Source organism: Panicum hallii, chromosome 1 (genome assembly GCF_002211085.1).
Source record: "Panicum hallii strain FIL2 chromosome 1, PHallii_v3.1, whole genome shotgun sequence".
Classification (NCBI taxonomy): Eukaryota; Viridiplantae; Streptophyta; class Magnoliopsida; order Poales; family Poaceae; genus Panicum; species Panicum hallii.
The window spans coordinates 24,632,818-24,656,474 of record NC_038042.1 but is presented as its reverse complement, the minus strand read 5'-3'; positions in this window follow the sequence as shown (position 1 = coordinate 24,656,474).

Sequence of the window (23,657 nt, the reverse complement as noted above, 5' to 3'; positions counted from 1 at the left end):
ACCCGCAGCGCCGCCGCCTCCTTCTTCCCTCCGCCGCGCAGACGCCTCGGCCTCACCGCCGACCGGCCGTTCCGCTGCACCCCGAACCACCACAACCCCCGGGTCTGCTCCCTCTCGCCATCCCGAAGCTCCGCGAGCCCAGCATCGAAGCCCTACGCCTCGGCATCGACTGAATTTCCCGAAGGAACCTTCGACGGTGAGCCGCTCCGCCGTCGGAATTCCTCATCGTCGTTGCATCCTGATCCGTCTTAACCCCCTGGTTACCTCCGCAGGGACTTCCCCGACCGATCCGCGCGTCCAAGGGACTTCGAGCCCCTCTGCAGCAGCCTTCCCCACGAGCGCCGCCGTTTCCGCTGCTCGGACCTCGTCGCCGACCATCTTTCGCTGCCTCTCCGGCCCGTTCAGGCCCTCGGTGAGCATCAGCACGTTCCCCTCTCCCTCTTACGCTGGCAATCATGAACCGTAGGCCGCACCCGAAGTCGCAACGCCATCGCCGGCGTGCGCCGCCGTGCAGACCCGCCGTCCCCGCGAGCCCAACCAGATCGGACCAGTCCGATCCAGATCGGACCGTCCGAACCCCGCTGTTCAGATCGGACCGTCCGACCGGAATGCGTCTGAACCGTTCGATTTAGATCCAACCGCCCGGATTAGAAGCCGCGTACCCCCCCTTCAGCCGTGGCAGTTTTGTTAAAGAGCCCCTGCCCTTTTGAGGAATTAACCCGCCGTCCATCTCTAGTTCAAAAGTTTTCGCAGACAGGTCCTTTCCTTCCATTTTAACCCCTGAGGTTCCTGGAATTAGTGCCCGCAGTCCATGCCTTGCGTTTTCATGTGTTAGCCCCTGCGTCTAGCCTTTAATCACGTTTAAGCCCCTGGTTTTTGCGCAGAAACCCCTGGAAGTTCTGTTTTTCTCGCAGATAGGTCCCTGAATCTTGTTTTAGCCCTAGATTTCGCGTCTTAGCTCCGTTTTAGGTGTTCTTTATGTTCACGCGATCGTTGTAACGCGTAGAATAGTTCTAGCATAGTTTTGTATGCGGTTTTGATGAAATGTTGTACTGTTTCTTATCCTTTGTCTTTGTATGCATGTATGTGTATGTGTTGGACCATGTTTTGGCGTTGCGATCGTGAGTAGACGCTGAGGCTTTGGACCAGTACTAGGAGCCACCATCTTCTGAAGCTTTTGAGCAGCAGCAGGAGAACTTTGAGGAAGGCAAGTATAACATGAACATCCTATCACTTTTAAATACAATTTCATACTGCATTTTAATACTGTACGCCTATAGGATTTCCTAGCCACTTTTATCCGGTATATTATACCCTGGGTTGCATTTTGGTTAGTTGTGCTAGGTTGCTGCACTATAACAAACTTGGTCCTTTTTAATTAAATTTGATTAATGGTCTTATGCAACTTAATCCTGAGCGTGGCCCTCTGTGCTGTGTGCTTGAGTGGCTCACGTCTCCGTAAAAGATGTTTTGTTAGAAACTTAGTTTAGGGGGCCAGCACGGTGCTTAGTGCTTGGTTGGCCACTCTCCATAAGGACCGGTTCATAGAGCGACAACCTGGGACAACCGCGCAACCACAAGACTGGAATGGGACGGTCTTGACTTACTAATTAGGTCGTGTTGGTTCGGGAGTAACTTACCTGCGTGGGCAAGAGGGGTGGTAAGCTTCAATGGTCCCTGCTCCTCCGGCTTGGTCTGTGCTGTGTGTCTTGTACCCCCGGAGGTGGGCCCCATCGTTGCTGATCCAGAATACTTAGCGGTTACACCTTACCAACGTGATCCTTTGTAACAGTCTCGTAGTGTGCTTGCTAGCCATTTCACCTAAGGAAGTGTGATGAACAACTAGCATAGCCCACGACTTGTGGGTAAAGTTGTGCAACCTCTCGAGAGTGTAAAACTGATATATCAGCTGTGCTCACAGTCATGAGCGGCCCAGATCCTCCTTTTGATTAGTGGGGTTATCAACCTTTGATTAGGGAGATTCCCCGGGTGGTTTTGGTTTGGATGGTTCTCAGTAGTTCTTAATTAATGTTGATTAATTTCTTATGCAATATGGGTTCATGGTAATTCATCCACTTATAGTAAATAGTTTTAATAAAATTTGCCAAGATTAAAAGCTACTACAGTTGAGTCAGCTAACCCTAGAGCCTCATACTCGTGTTATACTTGTTGAGTACAAGTTGTGTACTCACACTTGCCTTTTCCTCTCTTCTGTTCTCTTTGGGACATCTTCGACTGCTGCCCAGTACCAGGCGACGTGGAGGACTACTTCAGCGGACTCGACGATTTCTAGGCGTTGTCTCCCAGTTGACGTCCCTGTGGCGCCCAACTTTTCATGTATTTATTTTATGCTTCCGCATTCCTTGAACTGATTCTTGATTCAGTTGTAATAAAGATATTCATTTTATAATTTATAAGCTTTAATTCGTGACATGTGTTGTGATATCTTGATAATCTGTTGTATATATGCGTGACTTGATCCTGGCGCATATATGATTGCTCGATTTATGTTCTTATAAATCGGGTGTGACAGATTGGTATCAGAGCTGTGTTGACTGTAGAACGAAGCCTAGATAGAACTGGTCGAGTTTAGGACTTCTCTCCGCTTGCTCTGCTCCCGCAAAACCCAAACATTCGTTTCTGCTTCCATTCCTTGAGTTCTAAACCTCGTGTTTGCTAATCCTCCCCGCATTTTCCGAGGGTTAGTTTGATATATTCTGTAGACGTTGGCCTGCATTCGCTTAACCCTCTAAGTTTAAGCTGTCCCGATGAAAATGCGCTAGAACGAGTGTGTTAGTTGAGTAGTGTGATAAACTCGACTAAGTTGTGAATATTGAATGTTTGTTATTGTGCCAATGTTTGATTTGGATTTTTGGTTGATTGCATAGTTAGAAGCAAGACTTGTTCATGCAAAACGACCTTAATAGGAACCTGAATTAAATAATCAAAAGTTGAGTTAGAACGTTGGGGGCAAAAACCGTACATTCCTTTCTCTCTATTTTATCCTGTCAGAGTCTTCCTTCCCGAAGTTATACCATACCTATCTCTTATAAATTTTGGTTGTTGCAATCAGATGGTGAACACCAGGAGCACCGGCACCGGTTCTGGCCAGCAGGGGCAGAACAACCAGAGCACTGATCAGCCGCTGCCGATGCCTCCACCCCTGACTCCGGAGCAGTTCTTCCAGCTCCAGATGCAGATGATGGCCACCCTGAACAACACCGTTCAGACACTGCAGCAGATCCACGCTCAGCCGCCACCTCCTCCACCGCAGCAGCCCCGCGACCGGCGCGCGGACTTTCTGAGGGGTCACCCGCCGACGTTCTCTCATGCGGCTGATCCACTTCAGGCTGACGACTGGCTTCGTTAGGTGGAGCGCCAGTTGGATGTCGCTCAGTGCGACGACAGGGAGCGAGTCCTGTACGCAGCAGGACAGCTGCGAGGCTCAGCCCTCGATTGGTGGGAGTCCTACCCAGCTCGGGACCGCGACACTCTCACTTGGGCCCAGTTCCGGGAGCGTTTCAGGCACCACCACATCCCTGCTGGTGTGATGAAGATGAAGCACAAGGAGTTCCTTGCGCTTAAGCAGGGAGCTATGACGGTGACTGAGTACCGTGACCACTTCCTCCAACTCGCTCGCTATGCCCCAGCTGAGGTCGCCCATGATGGTGATAAGCAGGAGCGCTTCAGGGAGGGACTAGATGACCACCTGGAGTATGCGCTCATGAACCACCGCTTCGACAACTTCAACCAGCTGGTTGATGCTGCCCTCAACACCGAGCGCAAGCGCCGGGAGATTGAGGATAAGAAGAGGAAGATGGCTCCTGTTGCGTCGGGTAGCAACACTCGGCCTCGATACCAGTACCCGCAGCAGCAGCAGCAGCAGCAGAGGCAGGTCCAGCAGTACCAGCAGCGTCAACAGCAGTACCCGCCTTGTCCTCAGCAACAGCAGCAGGCGGGACCGGGCCAGAGTCTTCCAGCGCCTCCGGCACGCTCTGCTCCACCGGCTCCACCAGCTCCACGGCAGGGAGTACCTACTCCTCCTCCTGGGCAGCAGGCTGCTGAATTTCCTCGAGTGTGCTTCCACTGCGGCGAACCGGGGCACTACGCCAACGTCTGTCCTCGGAAGGTGCAGGCAGGACAGCAAGGGCGTGCAGCACCGCCCAAGGCCCCAGCTCAGGGCAGGGTGAACCACGTGATGGCCGAGTCAGCGGCCGAGGCTCCTAACGTGGTGATTGGTACGTTCATGGTCAACACCCATCCTGCTACAGTGCTTTTTGATACTGGTGCTACGCATTCTTTCATCACCCAGTCTTTTGTTGAGCATCATGGTATTCATACTAGCACCTTAAAGAGGGGCATGTTAGTATCTTCACCGGGAGGGCAGTTAAGGTCTCATATCTTCTGTCCCAGAGTCAGTATTGTCATAAGGGGGGTAGATTTCAGTGCAAATCTGATGGTGCTGGACACCAAGGGTATTGATGTGATCCAAGGGATGGAGACTCTTGCTAAGTGGGGAGTCTGGATAGATTGTGCTCAGAGGACGGTTCTTGTATCAGCACCAGATGGTCAGGAGGTTACTGTGGGTGCCTCGGAGCCTTCTGGATTTCTTCATCAGATGGAGGCTAGACCCATGGATGGTATTCACGTGGTGTCTGAATTCCCGGATATCTTTCCGGATGATTTGCCAGGTATGCCGCCTGATCGCGACATTGAGTTTTCCATTGATCTCTTACCTGGCACAGCTCCTATTGCTAAGCGGCCCTATCGTATGGCTCCCGTCGAGCATGAAGAAGTTAAGAAGACAATCGACGGGTTGCTAGCCAAGGGTTATATCCGTCGCAGTTTCTCTCCTTGGGCCTTTCCTGTATTGCTTGTAGAGAAGAAGGATGGCGCGAAGAGAATGTGCGTCGATTATCGGGATCTGAATGCAGTCACTATCAAGAACAAGCATCCATTGCCCCGTATTGAGGATCTTTTTGATCAGCTTCAGGGTGCTTGCGTATTCTCGAAGATTGATCTGCGTTCGGGTTATAATCAGCTGAAGATTCATCCTGAGGATATCCCGAAGACGGCATTCACCTGCAAGTATGGGCTATACGAGTATACGGTCATGTCCTTTGGCTTGACCAATGCTCCTGCTTTCTTCATGCATCTTATGAACAAGGTTTTCATGGATTATCTGGACACCTTTGTGGTGATATTCATTGATGATATCCTGATATCTTCCAAGTCAGAAGCAGAGCATGAGAAGCATCTGAGGCTTGTGTTGCAGAGGCTCAGAGAACACAAGCTGTATGCCAAGCTCAGCAAGTGCGAATTCTGGATTGACGAGGTTCCATTCCTCGGTCATGTTATCTCCAAGGGAAGTATTGCTGTGGACCACGGGAAGGTGAAGGATGTGCTTGGCTGGGTGGTACCACAGACGGTGAAGGAAGTCCGCTCTTTCTTGGGCTTAGCTGGTTATTATCGGAGGTTCATTGAGAACTTCTCCAAGATTGTGAAGCCTTTGACTTCTTTGCTAGAGAAGGGTGTGGATTTCTCTTGGACTGATGCGCGTCAGAAGGCCTTCGAGGAGCTGAAGAAGAGGTTAACTACGGTGCCAGTCCTTACTCTGCCAGACCAGAGCAAGAGGTTCACAGTGTATTGTGGTGCTTCGAGGGATGGTCTTGGTTGCGTCCTGATGCAGGAAGGCAGAGTGATAGCTTATGCTTCACGGCAGCTGCGTCGGCACGAGCTAAATTATCCCACTCATGATCTGGAGTTAGCCGCAGTTGTGTATGCTCTGAAGATATGGAGGCATTACTTGTTTGGGCAGCAGTGTGACATTTACACTGATCACAAGAGCCTCAAGTATATTTTCACCCAGAATGAGCTGAACATGCGGCAGAGAAGATGGCTAGAGTTGGTCAAGGATTATGACCTGGAGATTCACTATCATCCGGGCAAGGCCAATGTTGTAGCAGATGCTGTGAGCAGGAAGAGCTATGTTAACATGGTCGTGGCTTTTCAGATGCCTCAGGAGTTATGCGAGGAGTTTGAGCAGTTGAGTCTAGGTTTCTTGCACCATACCTCAGGTACATCGTTCGAGGCAGAACCCACTCTAGAGGAAGAGATCAGGCAGCATCAGAAAGAAGATAAGAAGCTGCAGGAGATCCGTGAATTGCTTAAGATTGGTAAAGCCCCTCATTTCAGAGAGGATGATCAGGGTACCTTGTGGTACAAGGGTCAGATATGTGTGCCGGATGTAGCGGATCTCAGGAAGTTGATTCTGAGTGAGGCTCATGATACGGCATATTCCATTCATCCAGGTAGCACGAAGATGTATTACGATCTAAAGGAACGATTCAGGTGGTATGGAATGAAGCGTTCCGTTGGGGAGTATGTGGCTATCTGCGACACTTGTCAGCGTGTCAAGGCAGAGCATCAGAGACCAGCAGGTTTATTGTAGCCGTTGAAAATTCCAGAGTGGAAATGGGAGGAGATCACTATGGACTTCATTGTGGGATTGCCTCGTACTCAGAAGGGGTACAACTCTATATGGGTAGTAGTGGATCGGTTGACGAAGGTTGCCCATTTCATTCCGGTGAACACTACTTACTCCGGCGCTAGACTCGCAGAGTTGTATATCTCCAGGATTGTTTGTGTGCATGGTGTTCCGAAGAAGATCATATCTGATCGAGGATCTCAGTTCACTTCACGGTTCTGGGAGCAGTTGCATGATTCGTTGGATACGAAGCTGCGTTTCAGTACCGCCTATCATCCTCAGATAGATGGGCAGACAGAAAGAACCAACCAAGTGTTGGAGGATATGCTTCGAGCCTGTGCTATTCAATATGGTACCAGCTGGGATAAATGCCTGCCATATGCAGAGTTTTCGTATAACAACAGCTATCAGGCCAGTCTGAAGAAGTCTCCTTTCGAGGCCTTGTATGGTCGCAAGTGCAGGACTCCGCTGTATTGGGATCAGATTGGCGAGAGGCACGTATTCGGTCCGGATATTGTTGAGGAGGCAGAACAGTTTGTACAGCAGGTGCGAGAGAATCTGAGGGTCGCTCACACTCGTCAGAAGAGCTACGCGGATGTTCGTCATCGAGATCTAACCTTTGCAGTAGGTGATCATGTGTACCTGAAGGTCTCACCGATGAGAGGGATTCACAGGTTTAATGTAAGAGGGAAGCTGGCCCCTCGATATGTTGGTCCGTTCAAGGTGCTGGAACGGAAAGGTGGGGTGGCATATCATTTGGAGTTGCCTCTCAGTCTCTCAGGAGTGCACGATGTGTTTCATGTATCTCAGCTGAAGAAGTGCTTGAGAGTGCCAGAAGAGCAAGCACCGCTGGAAGGGATAGATGTGCAGGAAGATTTGATTTACATCGAGCATCCGGTGAAGATTCTGGAGACATCTGAGAGAGTTACACGGAACAAGAAAATCAAGATGTGCCGTGTTCAGTGGAGTCATCACACAGAGGACGAAGCTACCTGGGAGCGAGAAGATGAGCTGAGGAAGACATACCCCGATCTCTTTGCTAGCTAGCCTATTCGAATCTCGGGACGAGATTCCTGTAAGGGGGGTAGGTTTGTAACACCCAAAGGTAAAATATCGAGATTTATAATGAATTTAATTGGGCTCCAGTAATTCTTTTCTAAGGATTTATTTTGCCTAGCTGGCATTTATTTATAATTTAATTCACAAAGAATTAAAATTTATTTCTAGGTTCAACATGTTTGTGCATTCATGCTGGTGCATAAGTTTTATTTGGTTGGGCGCATAGGAGTTGAATTCAAATTTGAGTTGAATTCAAATAGTTTTGAGTTCGTGCGGGAAAAGAAAAGGAAGGAAACGGAAAAGTAGGTCAATCTTTACTTCTTTTCTCAGTCATTCCTTATATCCTTAGTCATTCCTTATATCCTCAGTCATTCCTTATATTCTCAGTCATTCCTTATATTCTCAGTCATTTCCCCAGCTCGATCCCACCTGTCGGCCCCTCCTTCCTTCTTCCTCTACCGGCCGCGCAACGGCCCCCGAAACTTCCGGTGAGCTGTCTCGCTTCGGGCCCGCACGCCAATGTGGGCCGCTGCCCTACAAGAAGGTTCCGCGCCCTAGAACCCTAAACCTAGCCGTAGCAGCACCTCTGGAGACCCGCAGCGCCGCCGCCTCCTTCTTCCCTCCGCCGCGCAGACGCCTCGGCCTCACCGCTGACCGGCCGTTCCGCTGCACCCCGACCACCACAACCCCCGGGTCCGCTCCCTCTCGCCATCCCGAAGCTCCGCGAGCCCAGCATCGAAGCCCTACGCCTCGGCATCGACCGAATTTCCCGAAGGAACCTTCGACGGTGAGCCGCTCCGCCATCGGAATTCCTCATCGTCGTTGCATCCTGATCCGTCTTAACCCCCTGGTTACCTCCGCAGGGACTTCCCCGACCGATCCGCGCGTCCAAGGGACTTCGAGCCCCTCTGCAGTAGCCTTCCCCACGAGCGCCGCAGTTTCCGCTGCTCGGACCTCGTCGCCGACCATCTTTCGCTGCCTCTCCGGCCCGTTCAGGCCCTCGGTGAGCATCAGCACGTTCCCCTCTCCCTCTTACGCTGGCAATCATGAACCGTAGGCCGCACCCGAAGTCGCGACGCCATCGCCGGCGTGCGCCGCCGAGCAGACCCGCCGTCCCCGCGAGCCTAACCAGATCGGACCAGTCCGATCCAGATCGGACCGTCCGAACCCCGCTGTTCAGATCAGACCGTCCGACCGGAATGCGTCCGAACCGTTCGATTTAGATCCAACTGCCCGGATTAGAAGCTGCGTACCCCCCCCCTTCAGCCGTGGCAGTTTTGTTAAAGAGCCCCTGCCCTTTTGAGGAATTAACCCGCCGTCCATCTCTAGTTCAAAAGTTTTCGCAGACAGGTCCTTTCCTTCCATTTTAACCCCTGAGCTTCCTGGAATTAGTGCCCGCAGTCCATGCCTTGCATTTTCATGTGTTAGCCCCTGCGTCTAGCCTTTAATCACGTTTAAGCCCCTGGTTTTTGCGCAGAAACCCCTGGAAGTTCTGTTTTTCTCGCAGATAGGTCCCTGAATCTTGTTTTAGCCCTAGATTTCGCGTCTTAGCTCCGTTTTAGGTGTTCTTTATGTTCACGTGATTGTTGTAACGCGTAGAATAGTTCTAGCATAGTTTTGTATGCCGTTTTGATGAAATGTTGTACTGTTTCTTAGCCTTTGTCTTTGTATGCATGTATGCGTATGTGTTGGACCATGTTTTGGCGTTGCGATCGTGAGTAGACGCTGAGCCTTTGGACCAGTACCAGGAGCCACCATCTTCTGAAGCTTTTGAGCAGCAGCAGGAGAACTTTGAGGAAGGCAAGTATAACATGAACATCCTATCACTTTTAAATACAATTTCATACTGCATTTTAATACTGTACGCCTATAAGGATTACCTAGCCACTTTATCCGGTATATTATACCCTGGGTTGCATTTTGGTTAGTTGTGCTAGGTTGCTACGCTATAACAAACTTGGTCCTTTTTAATTAAATTTGATTAATGGTCTTATGCAACTTAATCCTGAGCGTGGCCCTCTGTGCTGTGTGCTTGAGTGGCTCACGTCTCCGTAAAAGATGTTTTGTTAGAAACTTGGTTTAGGGGGCCAGCACGGTGCTTAGTGCTTGGTTGGCCACTCTCCATAAGGACCGGTTCATAGAGCGACAACCTGGGACAACCGCGCAACCACAAGACTGGAATGGGACGGTCCTGACTTACTAATTAGGTCGTGTTGGTTCGGGAGTAACTTATCTGCGTGGGCAAGAGGGGTGGTAAGCTTCAATGGTCCCTGCTCCTCTGGCTTGGTCTGTGCTGTGTGTCTTGTACCCCCGGAGGTGGGCCCTATCGTTGCTGATCCAGAATCCTTAGCGGTTACACCTTACCAACGTGATCCTTTGTAACAGTCTTGTAGTGTGCTTGCTAGCCATCTCACCTAAGGAAGTGTGATGAACAACTAGCGTAGCCCACGACTTGTGGCTAAAGTTGTGCAACCTCTGGAGAGTGTAAAACTGATATATCAGCTGTGCTCACAGTCATGAGCGGCCCAGATCCTTCTTTTGCTTAGTGGGGTTATCAACCTTTGATTAGGGAGATTCCCCGGGTAGTTTTGGTTTTGTCACACCCGATTTATAAAGAACATAAATCGAGCAATCATATATGCGCCAGGATCAAGTCACGCATATATACAACAGATTATCAAGATATCACAACACATGTCACGAATAAAAGCGTATAAATTATAAAATGAATATCTTTATTACAACTGAATCAAGAATCAGTTCCAGGAATGCGGAAGCGTAAAATGAATACATGAAGAGCTGGGCGCCACAGGGACGTCAACTGGGAGACAAACGCCTAGAAGTCGTCGAAGCCGCTGACGTAGTTCTCCACGTTGCCGGGCACTGAGCAGCAGTCGAAGATATCTGAAATAGAACAGAAGAGTAGAGAGGCAAGTGTGAGTACAAACTAGTACTCAACAAGTATAACACAGACTATGAGGCTCTAGGCTAGCTGACTCAACTGCATTAGCTTTTAGTCTTAGCAAATTTTATTAAAGCTAATTACTACAAGTGGATGAATTACCATAACCCAATTGCATAAGAAATTAATCAGTATTAATTAAGAACTACTGAGAACCATCCAAACCACAACCACCCGGGGAATCTCCCTAATCAAAGGTTGATAACCCCACTAATCAAAAGGAGGATCTGGGCCGCTCGTGACTGTGAGCACAGCTGATATATCAGTTTTACACTCTCGAGAGGTTGCACAACTTTACCCACAAGTCGTGAGCTACGCTAGTTGTTCATCACACTTCCTTAGGTGAGATGGCTAGCAAGCGCACTACGAGACCGTTACAAAGGATCACGTTGGTAAGGTGTAACCGCTAAGATTTCTGGATCAGCAACGATGGGGCCCACCTCCGGGGGTACAAGACACACAGCACAGACCAAGCCGGAGGAGTAGGGACCATTGAAGCTTACCACCCCTCTTGCCCACGCAGGTAAGTTACTCCCGAACCAAAACGACCTAATTAGTAAGTCAAGACCGTCCCATTCCAGTCTTGTGGTTGCGCGGTTGTCCCAGGTTGTCGCTCTATGAACCGGTCCTTAGGGAGAGTGGCCAACCAAGCACTAAGCACCTGCTGGCCCCCTAAACCATGTTTCTACAAAAAACATATTTTTAAGGACGCCCAAACCACTCAAGCACACAGCACAGAGTGTCGGCTCCAGAATTAAGTTGCATATAACCATTAATCAAATTAATTTAAAAGGACCAGGTGTGTTATAGCACAGCAACCTAGCACAACTAACCAAAATGCAACCCAAAGGATATATAAAGGATATAAAGTGGCTAGGAAAGTCCTTATAGGCATACAGTATTAAAATGCAATATGAAATTGTATTTAAAAGTGATAGGATGTTCATGTTATACTTGCCTTCCTCGTACTCTCCCGGCTGCTGCTCGAACTGCTCGGAAGATGGCTACTCTGGGTACTGCTCCGGTGGCTCGACGTCTACTCACGATCGTATCAGCAAAACATAGTCCAGCACATACACATACATGCAAACAAGGACAAAAATATAAGAAACAGTACAACATTACATAGAAATAGCACACAAAACTATGCTAGAACTATTCTACGCATTACAACGATCGCGTGGATATAAAGAACACCCTAAACGGAGCTAAAACGCGAAAACTACGCTTAAAACAAGATCCAGGGATCTATCTGTGAGAAAACTGGACTTCCAGGGGGGTTCTGCGCAAAAACCGAGGGCCTAAACGTAAATAAACCCTAGACACAAGGGCTAGACTGCAAAAACTACAGGGCTAGGGCTGATAAACTATTTTCCAGGAAGCTCAGGGGGTCAAACAGGAAGAAAAGGACCTGTTTGCAATTATTTTTGAACCACGGGGTGGATTGTGGGTTGATTCTTCAAAAAGACAGGGCCTCTTTAGCAAAAAGACAAGGCCAAAAGGGTACGTTTTAATCTGAGCTGTTGGATCTGATTTATACGGCCCAGATTAGAAACTATAACGCGAAGGGGTACGCGCGATCGTCGGCCTTCGGATCAAGATCGGACGGTTGAGGTGAGATCTGCGGCTGAAGCTCACGCGGTCCACCAGATTCAAAACGAGCGGGTGAGATCTAATGGCGATCTGGATCTAATCCAGATCGTCAGTTCGAGATCGGGCGGCTCGGAATAGGTACAGGTCTGTATCTAATCCAGACCGTTAGATCCGGATCCGGTGGCCGAGGGTTCTCCGGCCGGCTCCGGCGGCGGCGGGACGATGGGCGCGGCGGAAGCCGACGGAAGCTCGCCGGAGTCCACGCGATTAGACTCTTCCGGCCTCGATTCGGGGTACAGCTGGCACGGGTAGAGAGAGAGGAACACGGGGAACTCAATTGGGGGAAAAGGAGGCGGCTAAATCGGCCGTAGCGGTCGGGCGGCGGCGAGCAGAGGCTCGGGAGCTCCGGCGGCGGCGGCGGGCGGCTGCGGAGGGGCGGGACTGAGGGAGAAGATAGGCGAGAGAGTTTCCTTACCACGCCGGGGTAAGCCCACGGTGCTTGGGCGACGGCAGAGGGCGGCGAGGAGACGACGCGGCGGCGACCCGAGGCTTGCGGCGATGGCGAGCGCGGCGGCTAGGGTTTGGTGAGGGCGAGCACGGCGGCGACCTGGGGGAAACCCTAGGGAGGCGGCGAGGCTTTGTAGGGTGGCCACGCGGCGTCCTGGCGAGCGGGCCCGAGGAAAAGCTCGCCGGGGATATCGGGAGGGAGTTGGGCGCCGGAGAAGAAGAGGAAGGGAAGAGGGAGGCGCTGACGCGCGGGCCCGAGCTGGCAGCGAGAGGAAGGAGGGATAGCGGCTGAGGGGGAGCTGGTTCGGGCTGGGCCGCGGGAGAAAAGAGAGAGAGAGAGGGAGGCGCTGGGCTGGGGAAAAGGTGGGTCGGGGCGCGGCCCACGCGGGGGGAAGAGAGGAAAGAGGGGAGAGAGCTGGGCCTCGGGTGGCCCATGCGGGAGTGAGGAGGGGAAAGAAAGAAGAAGGGAGAGAGATAACTGGGCCGGGCCTATGGGATTTGGGTTGCTTCCTTCCCTTTTCTTTTCTACTCAAACATCCAAACAAACCATTTGAATTCAAAATACAATTTGAATTCAAACCTATAAACTCAACACAAATAAAACAATGCTGCAGCATGAATGCACAAACAATTTAATCCTATGATAAATTTTATTTCCTTGTGTTATAAATTGCTTTAAATGCCACAAAAATTAAAGAAAAGCTTGGAAAATTTATTTAAGCCCAAATAAATTCATTAAAATTTGGGAAAATTACATTAGGGTGTTACAGGTTTGGATGGTTCTCAGTAGTTCTTAATTAATGTTGATTAATTTCTTATGCAATATGGGTTCATGGAATAGAAGTAGGGAATGATGTTAGAAGATTTGCGGAAGCAAGGCAAGAAAAAAGAAGTTCTAAACTCGACCAGTTCTATCTAGGCTTCGTCCTATAGTCGACCTGGCTCTGATACCAATCTGTCACACCCGATTTATAAGAACATAAATTGAGCAATCATATATGCGCCAGGATCAAGTCACGCATATATACAATAGATTATCAAGATATCACAACACATGTCACGAATAAAAACGTATAAATTATAAAATGAATATCTTTATTACAACTGAATCAAGAATCAGTTCAAGGAATGCGGAAGCGTAAAATGAATACATGAAGAGTAGGGCGCCACAGGGACGTCAACTGGGAGACAACGCCTAGAAATCGTCGAGTCCGCTGATGTAGTCCTCCACGTCGCCTGGTACTGAGCAGCAGTCGAAGATGTCCGAAATAGAATAGAAGAGTAGAGAGGCAAGTGTGAGTACACAACTTGTACTCAACAAGTATAACACGAGTATGAGGCTCTAGGGTTAGATGACTCAACTGAAGTAGCTTTTAATCTTGGCAAATTTTATTAAAACTATTTACTATAAGTGGATGAATTACCATAAACCCATATCGCATAAGAAATTAATCAACATTAGTTAAGAACTACTGAGAAACCAACCAAACCAAAACCACCCGGGAAAATCTCCCTAATCAAAGGTTGATAACCCCACTAATCAAAAGGAGGATCTGGGCTGCTCATGACTGTGAGCACAGCTGATATATCAGTTTTACACTCTCGAGAGGTTGCACAACTTTACCCACAAGTCGTGAGCTATGCTAGTTGTTCATCACACTTCCTTAGGTGAGATGGCTAGCAAGCACACTACGAGACCGTTACAAAGGATCGCATTGGTAAGGTGTAACCGCTAAGGATTCTGGATCAGCGACGATGGGGCCCACCTTCGGGGGTACAAGACACACAGCACAGACCAAGCCGGAGGAGCAGGGACCGTTGAAGTTTACCACCCCTCTTGCCCACGCAGGTAAGTTACTCCCGAACCAACCCGACCTAATTAGTAAGTCAAGACCGTCCCATTCCAGTCTTGTGGTTGCGCGGTTGTCCCAGGTTGTCGCTCTATGAACCGGTCCTTATGGAGAGTGGCCAACCAAGCACCAAGCACCATGCTGGCCCTCTAAACCATGTTTCTATCAAAAACATCTTTTAAAGAGACGTGAGCCGCTCAATCACACAGCACAGAGGGCCACTCTCAAAATCAAGTTGCATATACCATTAATCAAATTTAATTAAAAAGGACCAAGTGTGTTATAGCGCAGCAACCTAGCACAACTAACCAAAATGCAACCTAAAGGATATATATAGGATATAAAGTGGCTAGGAAAGTCCTTATAGGCATACAATATTAAAGTGCAGTATGAAATCTGTATTTAAAAGTGGTAGGATGTTCATGTTATACTTGCCTTCCTCAAAGTTCTCCTGCTGCTGCTCAAAAGCTTCAGAAGATGGTGGCTCCTGGTACTCGTCCAAAGGCTCCGTGTCTACTCACGATCATCAAGCATGGTCCACACATACACATATGCACAGACAATAGCAAACTATAAGAAAACAGTACACCAATACAATAGAACAGCACACAAAACTGGCTTAGAACTATTCTATGCGTTACAACGATCGTGTGGACATAAAGAACACCTAAAACGGAGCTAAAACGCGAAATCTACGCTTGAAACAAGATCCAGGGACCTATTTGTAAGAAAACTAGAGGTTCTAAGGGGTTCTGCGCAAAAACCGAGGGTCTAAACGCAAATAAAGGGTAGACACAGGCGCTAGCACGTGAGAACCCGGGGCTTGGACGGCGGGTTCAAAAAACTGGAAAGCTCAGAGGTCTAAACGGGTAAAACAGGACTTAACCCCAAATACTTTTGAACTAAGGGTGGACCGCGGGTTGATTCTTGAAAAACGCAGGGACTGTTTAGCAAAACTGGCAGACCGAACCGGTACGCTTTAATCTGGGCCACCGGATCTAACACCTACGGCCCAGATCTAATCCTTATCGCGAAGCGGTACGCGCGTCTAACAGCCGCAGGATCTAGATCCAACGGACCGAGCCCACACTCAAACGGATCTAATCTAGATCACCTATCCCAGATCTAACGGCTCCGATTCATCCCTACCTCGAACCGGTATGCGCGATTTGGATCCCTTGGATCTCGATCTCACGGCTCAGATCTAAGCGTGCGCGATCTAATCTCCGTCATTGGTTGCAGATCGGGTGGCTGAGGTTCAAAGGGGCACGGCCGGCAGCGGGGTTCACCGGAGAAGAAAGTCCCGCGGCGGCGCACGGCTGCAACTCACCGGACTTGGCCTATCTTGGCCGTCCGGGCTCGGTTTTGCACGAGATCAGGTCTAGGAGCTAGGGCATGGCACGACGAATCCAATTGGGCACTTGTGGTGGCGAGTTTGGGCACAGCTAGGGTGAATCGACGATGAGGGCGGCTCGGGGTGGAGGACATCGCCGGCGAGTGTGGCAGAACCAACCTGAATTATACCGGCTCAAGTACGCGAGTCCACTCCAGAGGGCTTCAACGTGCTTCAAACGGTATAATCCCTTGGCCTGTCGGGTAACGTCCCGATAAACCACCGATACACAGGATCAAATAAGGTTACCTCACACGAAGGTGAGTCCAGAGATACAATCACCATAGATTAAGTATGAATTGATGTGGAATTTTCAAATCTAAGTTTGTTTTGTAATTTAAATTCTTTTAAGTTGATCAATTCAATTGTTTTATAGTAGAATTAGCTAAGTCTTTTCAGTAAAGTTTATCTAATTAGATCTTTTGGTCAGAATCTTTTAAACATGCAATTGATCTATGTTTAAATTTTCAAAACTTTATGACCCTAATTATCCAGGGTTCACACTCAATTTTGAATTTAATTTAAACTTGAATACTTAATTTCTGCTTCCAATTAAATTAATGCTATAGTCATAAATTAATGCTTATGATTCAAAGCTTAAGTTCCTTTTTGTACCATGAGTTCTTGAGTGTTAGCCTTTTGGATTGCACTTTACCGTGAATTAAGATGAAGGTGTATGCATCCATTGAACTCCATCTTGCATATCATGTAGATTCGACCATTCTCGCCAACGGAAATTACCAGCTAATCCCGGAACCAGAAGAAGGTTGTTCTGAAGACCCTAAGAACTTCGTCAGGGGATTCTCTGAAGGCCCGAACCAAAGTTCGGACATTATTAACTTGACTAACCCCAGCCCCACCAGTAAAGGCAAGCTCCGGACATAACCTACTATTTTATTACACTGCAATCTGTATCTATTTACGTATTCTATGCATTAAGTTCTTAGGAATTGCTTGAAACCCTAGATGCATAAATCCTAGGAACCAATGTATTACACCTGAGGTCATATTGACTAGCTGCTATGCTAATAGAGCCGGCAGAAGTCGGGTGATTTCCTGTCACTCGCGCGATATAGGAATTGTAATGTTTACATTCCTGTTATCACTATAAGGATGCCGGACGGGAGTTTTGTGCGGTATCATGGTTGAGGTGATACCCCGTCTGTGTTGTTGAAATTTGATAAGGTCGTGGTGTGTGCCGATCGGGGTTAAGCATTTGAAAGTACTAACCACATGCCGCGAAATATGGTAAGCGGCAAGCCTAGTAGCCAATCGGCCCGAGGAGTGGACATACCTCCCACCACTCGTCTTGCTTCTTCTGGTTACTTATGTTCGATTGGGGAAATACGTGTTGCAAGGGCAACCAGGAATACGGGTTTTGTAGTCGCGCTACAGACGTATGTCTTGCACTTTGGGAGTGCGTATGTTCCTGCAGTCGCTTGTGGTGGACCTGTCCACGAGTCGGAATGAAAGGCAAACGGTTGCTTCGGAACTATCGTTGGATGTTCCAAGCGTGTGAGTTAGGTTTACCTTGCAAGGTTAAATTCGATTCAGAATCGTCCGCCTCTCACGATGATTGAGACTACTTAATCCCTTTATCACACAGAGTAACAAGTGCTTATCTAGAATGGATAATCACATAGAACTTGAAAGCTAAAAGTTGAGGATAAGGATCTACTCGTAGTTGCTTTTCGGCTGAAACTAAACCCAGAACTATTATAAGCCTTCATAAGTCTAGTTATGGGCTAAAGTATACCCAATCCCGGGTAAGCCTTGCTGAGTATTAGTATACTCAGCGTTGATAGTTATATGTTTTGCAGGTAATGTCTTGAAGACCCTACTCTTCCCTTGCCTTGGCCCTGTGCTCTTACAGAAGGTTGGTCCGTGGAATGGAATCCGTCCCCGGCCAGCACTGGTGATATCGAGTGATGTCATGCCCGGGCATAGCATGACATCCGTCTTAACGACGTGTTGTAATCATCGCGTATGTTTTCCGCTGCTAAAAACCATAGCTTTAACAGTTTGTAATCTTTTCTCTGAATTGGAAACTTCGTACCTCTTTTGGAAACCTTTGTAATGTAATTTTCTCTGTGATGTAAAATGTGATGGTGATTGTATCTCTGGACTCACCTTCGTGTGAGGTAACCTTATTTGATCCTGTGTATCGGTGGTTTATCGGGACGTTACCCGACAGGCCAAGGGATTATACCGTTTGAAGCACGTTGAAGCCCTCTGGAGTGGACTCGCGTGCTTGAGCCGGTATAATTCAGGTTGGTTCTGCCACAGTGAGCGGCGTTCCAGAGGCCACAGGCTGCCAAAGACTACGATATCCGGCGAAAAAGAACCAGGGGAAGGAGGGGAGGCTCACCAAGGGCTCGGGGTGGCCGGAGCTACCGCGGAAGGGGGAAAACGACAACGGCCGGCGGCGGAGATGATCGGGTGCTCGCGGTCCGACAGCCACAGGCGGACTCCGGGGCTCTAATCACTCTGGGTCGACTCAAGAAGCTCCTGCGCAGGTGATCAAGAAGTTAAAAGAGCCCGGGACGCAACGGAGGGGAAGAATTGAGGCGGCGGAGCAGATCACCGGCGGCGAGGTCGTGGCTCAATTCCGGCAGTGCTGGGGGCTAGGGCTCCAATGCCGGCTCGAGAAGCTTCTAGGGATCGAGGCGGAGCATTTGCGGGGGTCGTGGTGGTCCGAAGCACGGCGGAGCGCCCGGACCACGGTGAGGCCGAGGAGGTTGGCGTGGCGGAGCGAGGGAACGGCGGCGCTAGGGTTTTGGGTGGCGGCGGGGTAAGGCAGAGGGTGTGGGGAGGGTCTGCGGGGCCAATTAAAGGCGGGGGTCGAGGCCTCGGCGTGCGGGCCCAGGGCAAGCAGCTCGCCGGGGATCTCGGGGGGGGGGAGTTGTGCTGGAGAAGAAATGGAGGAAGGAGAAGGGGGCGCTGACGCGTGGGGACATCGGGTTAGAGGGAGAGAGGAGAGGGGGCGCGCCTGGGCTTGGGAACGGGGAGAGCTGGGCCGGCGCGGCCCAAGCGGGGAGGGGAGAGGGGAGGGGAAAAGGGCCCGAGGGGGAGAGAGGGAGAGGGAAAGGAGGTGGGCCGGGCTGAGAGAGGGTTGGGCTGGTTTCTTTCCTTCTTCTTTTCCTTTTTCTTTTCTACACTCAAACCATTCAAACAACCTGTTTGAATTCAAATATATTTGAATTCAAATCTTATAAACTCAACACAATTAAACAATGCTCCAGCATGAATGCACAAACAAGTTGATCCTATAATAAATTTTAATTACTTGCGTTATAAGATTACTTTAAATGCAAGATAAATTAGAGAAAACCCTGGAAATTTTATTTAAGCCCAAATAAATTCATTAAAATTTGAGAAAATTACATTAGGGTGTTACAAACCTACCCCCCTTACAGGAATCTCGTCCCGAGATTCGGATAGGCTAGCTAGCAAAGAGACCGGGATATGTCTTCCTCAACTCATCTTCTTGTTCCCAAGTAGCCTCATCCTCCGTGTGGTGACTCCACTGAACACGGCACATCTTGATCCTCTTGTTTCTGGTAACTCTCTCGGATGTCTCCAGAATCTTCACTGGATGCTCGATGTAGGTCAGATCCTCCTGCACATCTAACCCTTCTATCGGTGCTTGCTCCTCTGGCACCCTCAAGCACTTCTTCAGCTGAGACACGTGGAACACATCGTGCACTCCTGAGAGACTGAGAGGCAACTCCAAACGATATGCCACCTCACCTTTCCGTTCCAACACCTTGAATGGACCAATGTATCGAGGGGCTAGCTTCCCTCTCACATTAAACCTGCGGATTCCTCTCATCGGCGAGACCTTCAAGTATACATGATCACCCACTGCAAAGGTCAGATCTCGACGACGAACATCCGCGTAGCTCTTCTGACGAGTCTGTGCGACCCTCAGGTTCTCGCGCACCTGCTGTACCAACTGCTCTGCCTCTTCAACAATATCCGGACCAAACACCTGCCTCTCGCCAATCTGATCCCAATACAGCGGGGTCCTGCACTTCCGACCATACAGGGCCTCGAAAGGAGACTTCTTCAGACTGGCCTGATAACTGTTATTATAGGAGAACTCTGCATACGGCAGGCATTTATCCCAGCTGGTACCGTACTGAATAGCACTGGCTCGAAGCATATCCTCCAACACTTGGTTGGTTCTTTCTGTCTGCCCATCTGTCTGAGGATGATAAGCAGTGCTGAAACGCAGCTTCGTATCCAACGAATCATGCAACTGCTCCCAGAACCGTGAAGTGAACTGAGATCCTCGATCAGATATAATTTTCTTCGGAACACCGTGCAGACAGACGATTCTGGAGATGTACAACTCTGCAAGTCTAGCGCCGGAGTAAGTAGTGTTCACCGGAATGAAGTGGGCAACCTTCGTCAACCGATCCACTACTACCCATATAGAGTTGTACCCCTTCTGAGTACGAGGCAATCCCATAATGAAGTCCATAGTGATCTCCTCCCATTTCCACTCTGGAATCTTCAACGGCTGCAATAGACCTGCCGGCCTTTGATGCTCTGCCTTGACACGCTGACAAGTGTCACAGATAGCCACGTACTCCGCAACGAAACGCTTCATTCCATACCACCAGAATCGTTCCTTTAGGTTGTAATACATCTTCGTGCTGCCTGGATGAATGGAATATGCCGTATCATGAGCCTCACTCAGAATCAACTTCCTGAGATCCGCTACATCCGGCACACATATCCGACCCTTGTACCACAAGGTACCCTGATCATCCTCTCTGAAATGAGGGGCTTTACCAATCTTAAGCAATTCACGGATCTCCTGCAGCTTCTTATCTTCTTTCTGATGCTGCCTGATCTCTGCCTCTAGAGTGGGTTTTGCCTCGAATGCTGCACTCGAGGTGTGATGCAAGAAACCTAGACTCAACTGCTCAAACTCTTCGCATAACCCCTGAGGCATCTGAAAAGCCACGGCCATGTTAACATAGCTCTTCCTGCTCAGAGCATCTGCCACAACATTAGCCTTGCCCGGATGATAGTGAATCTCCAGGTCATAATCCTTTACCAATTCTAGCCATCTTCTCTGCCGCATGTTCAGCTCATTCTAGGTGAAAATATACCTGAGGCTCTTGTGATCAGTGTAAATGTCACACTGCTGCCCAAACAAGTAATGCCTCCATATCTTCAGAGCATGCACAACTGCGGCTAACTCCAGATCATGAGTGGGATAATTCAGATCGTGCCGACGCAACTGCCACGAGGCATTAGCTATCACTCTGCCTTCCTACATCAGAACGCAACCAAGACCATCCCTCGAAGCATCGCAATACACTATGAACCTCTTGCTCTGGTCTGGCAGAGTAAGGACTGGCGCCGTAGTTAACCTCTTCTTCAGCTCCTCGAAGGCCATCTGACGCTCGTCAGTCCAGGAGAAATCCACACCCTTCTCTAGCAAGGAAGTCAAAGGCTTCGCAATCTTGGAGAAATTCTCAATGAACCTCCGATAATATCCTGCTAAGCCTAGAAAAGAGCGGACTTCCTTCACTGTCTGCGGTACAACCCAGTCAAGCACATCCTTCACCTTCCCGGGGTCCACAGCAATACCTCCCTTGGAGATCACATGACCGAGGAATGGGACCTCGTCAATCTAGAATTCGCACTTGCTGAGCTTGGCATACAGCTTGTGCTCTCTGAGCCTCTGCAATACAAGCCTCAGATGTTTCTCATGCTCTGCTTCTGACTTGGAATGGATATCATCAATAAATATCACCACAAAGGTGTCCAGATAATCCATGAAAACCTTGTTCATCAGATGCATGAAGAAAGCTGGAGCATTGGTCAAGCCAAAAGACATGACCGTATACTCGTATAGCCCATACTTGCAGGTGAATGCCGTCTTCGGGATATCCTCGGAACGAATCTTCAGCTGGTGATAACCCGAACGTAGATCAATCTTCGAGAATACACAAGCACCCTGAAGCTGATCAAAGAGGTCCTCGATACAAGGCAACGGATGCTTGTTCTTGATGGTAACTGCATTCAGATCCCGATAATCGACGCACATTCTCTTCGCGCCATCCTTCTTCTCTACAAGCAATACAGGAAAAGCCCAAGGAGAGAAACTACGACGGATATAGCCCTTCGCTAGCAACTCGTCGATAGTCTTCTTAACTTCTTCATGTTCAACGGGTGCCATACGATAGGGCCTCTTAGCAATAGGAGCTGTGCCAGGCAAGAGATCAATAGAAAACTCAATGTCGCAATCAGGCGGCATACCTGGCAAATCATCCGGAAAGACATCCGGGAATTCAGACACCACGCAAATACCATCTGTGGGTCTAGCCTCCATCTGATGAAGAAATCCAGAAGGCTCTGAGGCACCAACAGTAACCTCCTGACCATCCGGTGCTGACAGAAGAACCGTCCTCTGAGCACAATCTATCCGGACTCCCCACTTAGCAAGAGTCTCCATCCCGAGGATCACATCAATACCCTTGGTGTCTAGCACCATCAGATTAGCACTGAACTCTACCCCCCTTATGACAATACTGACTCTGGGACAGAAGATATGAGACCTCAACTGCCCTCCCGGTGAAGATACTAACATGCCCCTCTTTAATGTGCTAGTATGAATACCATGATGCTCAACAAAAGACTGGGTGATGAAAGAATGCGTAGCACCAGTATCGAAAAGCACTGTAGCAGGGTGAGTATTGACCATGAATGTACCAATAACCACGTTGGGAGCCTCGGCCGCTGACTCGGCCGTCACGTGGTTCACCCTGCCTTGAGCTGGGGCCTTGGGCGGTGCTGCACGCCCCTGCTATCCTACCTGCGCCTTCCGGGGACAGACGTTGGCGTAGTGCCTCGGCTCGCCACAGTGATAGCATGCCCGTGGGAATGCTGGAGCCTGCTGCCCGACAGGAGGAGTAGGCACTCCCTGCCGCGGAGCTGGTGGAGCCGGTGGAGCAGAGCGTGCCGGAGGCGCTGGAAGCCTCTGGCCCGGTCCCGCCTGCTGCTGCTGCTGAGGACGAGGCGGGTACTGCTGCTGGCGCTGCTGGTACTGCTGGACCTGCCTCTGGTGCTGCTGCTGCTGCGGGTACTGGTATCGAGGCCGAGTGTTGCTATCCGACGCAGCAGGAGCCATCTTCCTCTTCTTGTCCTCAATCTCCTGGCGCTTGCGCTCGGTGTTGAGGGCAGCATCAACCAGCTGGTTGAAGTTGTCGAAGCGGTGGTTCATGAGCGCATACTCCAGGTGGTCATCCAGTCCCTCCCTGAAGCGCTCCTGCTTATCGCCATCATGGGCGACCTCAGCGGGGGCGTAGCGTGCGAGCTGGAGGAAGCGGTCACAGTAATCAGTCACCGTCATAGCTCCCTGAAATGATAATCACCGGAAAGAAGATGGGAATTTACTCAGCATTTCTTATAGCAAGGGTGGGTTTGAGGTCAAAAAGAAATTGCGGAAAGATTTTACTCAGATTTACCTGCTTGAGCGCAAGAAATTCCTTGTGCTTCATCTTCATCACTCCAGCAGGGATATGGTGGTGCCTAAACCGCTCCCGGAACTGGACCCAAGTGAGAGTGTCGCGGTCCCGAGCTGGGTAGGACTCCCACCAATCGAGGGCTGAGCCTCGCAGCTGCCCTGCTGCGTACAGGACTCGCTCCCTGTCGTCGCACTGAGCGACGTCCAACTGGCGCTCCACCTGACGAAGCCAGTCGTCGGCCTGAAGTGGATCAGCCGCATGAGCGAACGTCGGACGGTGACCCCTCAGAAAGTCCGCGCGCCTGTCGTGGGGCTGCTGC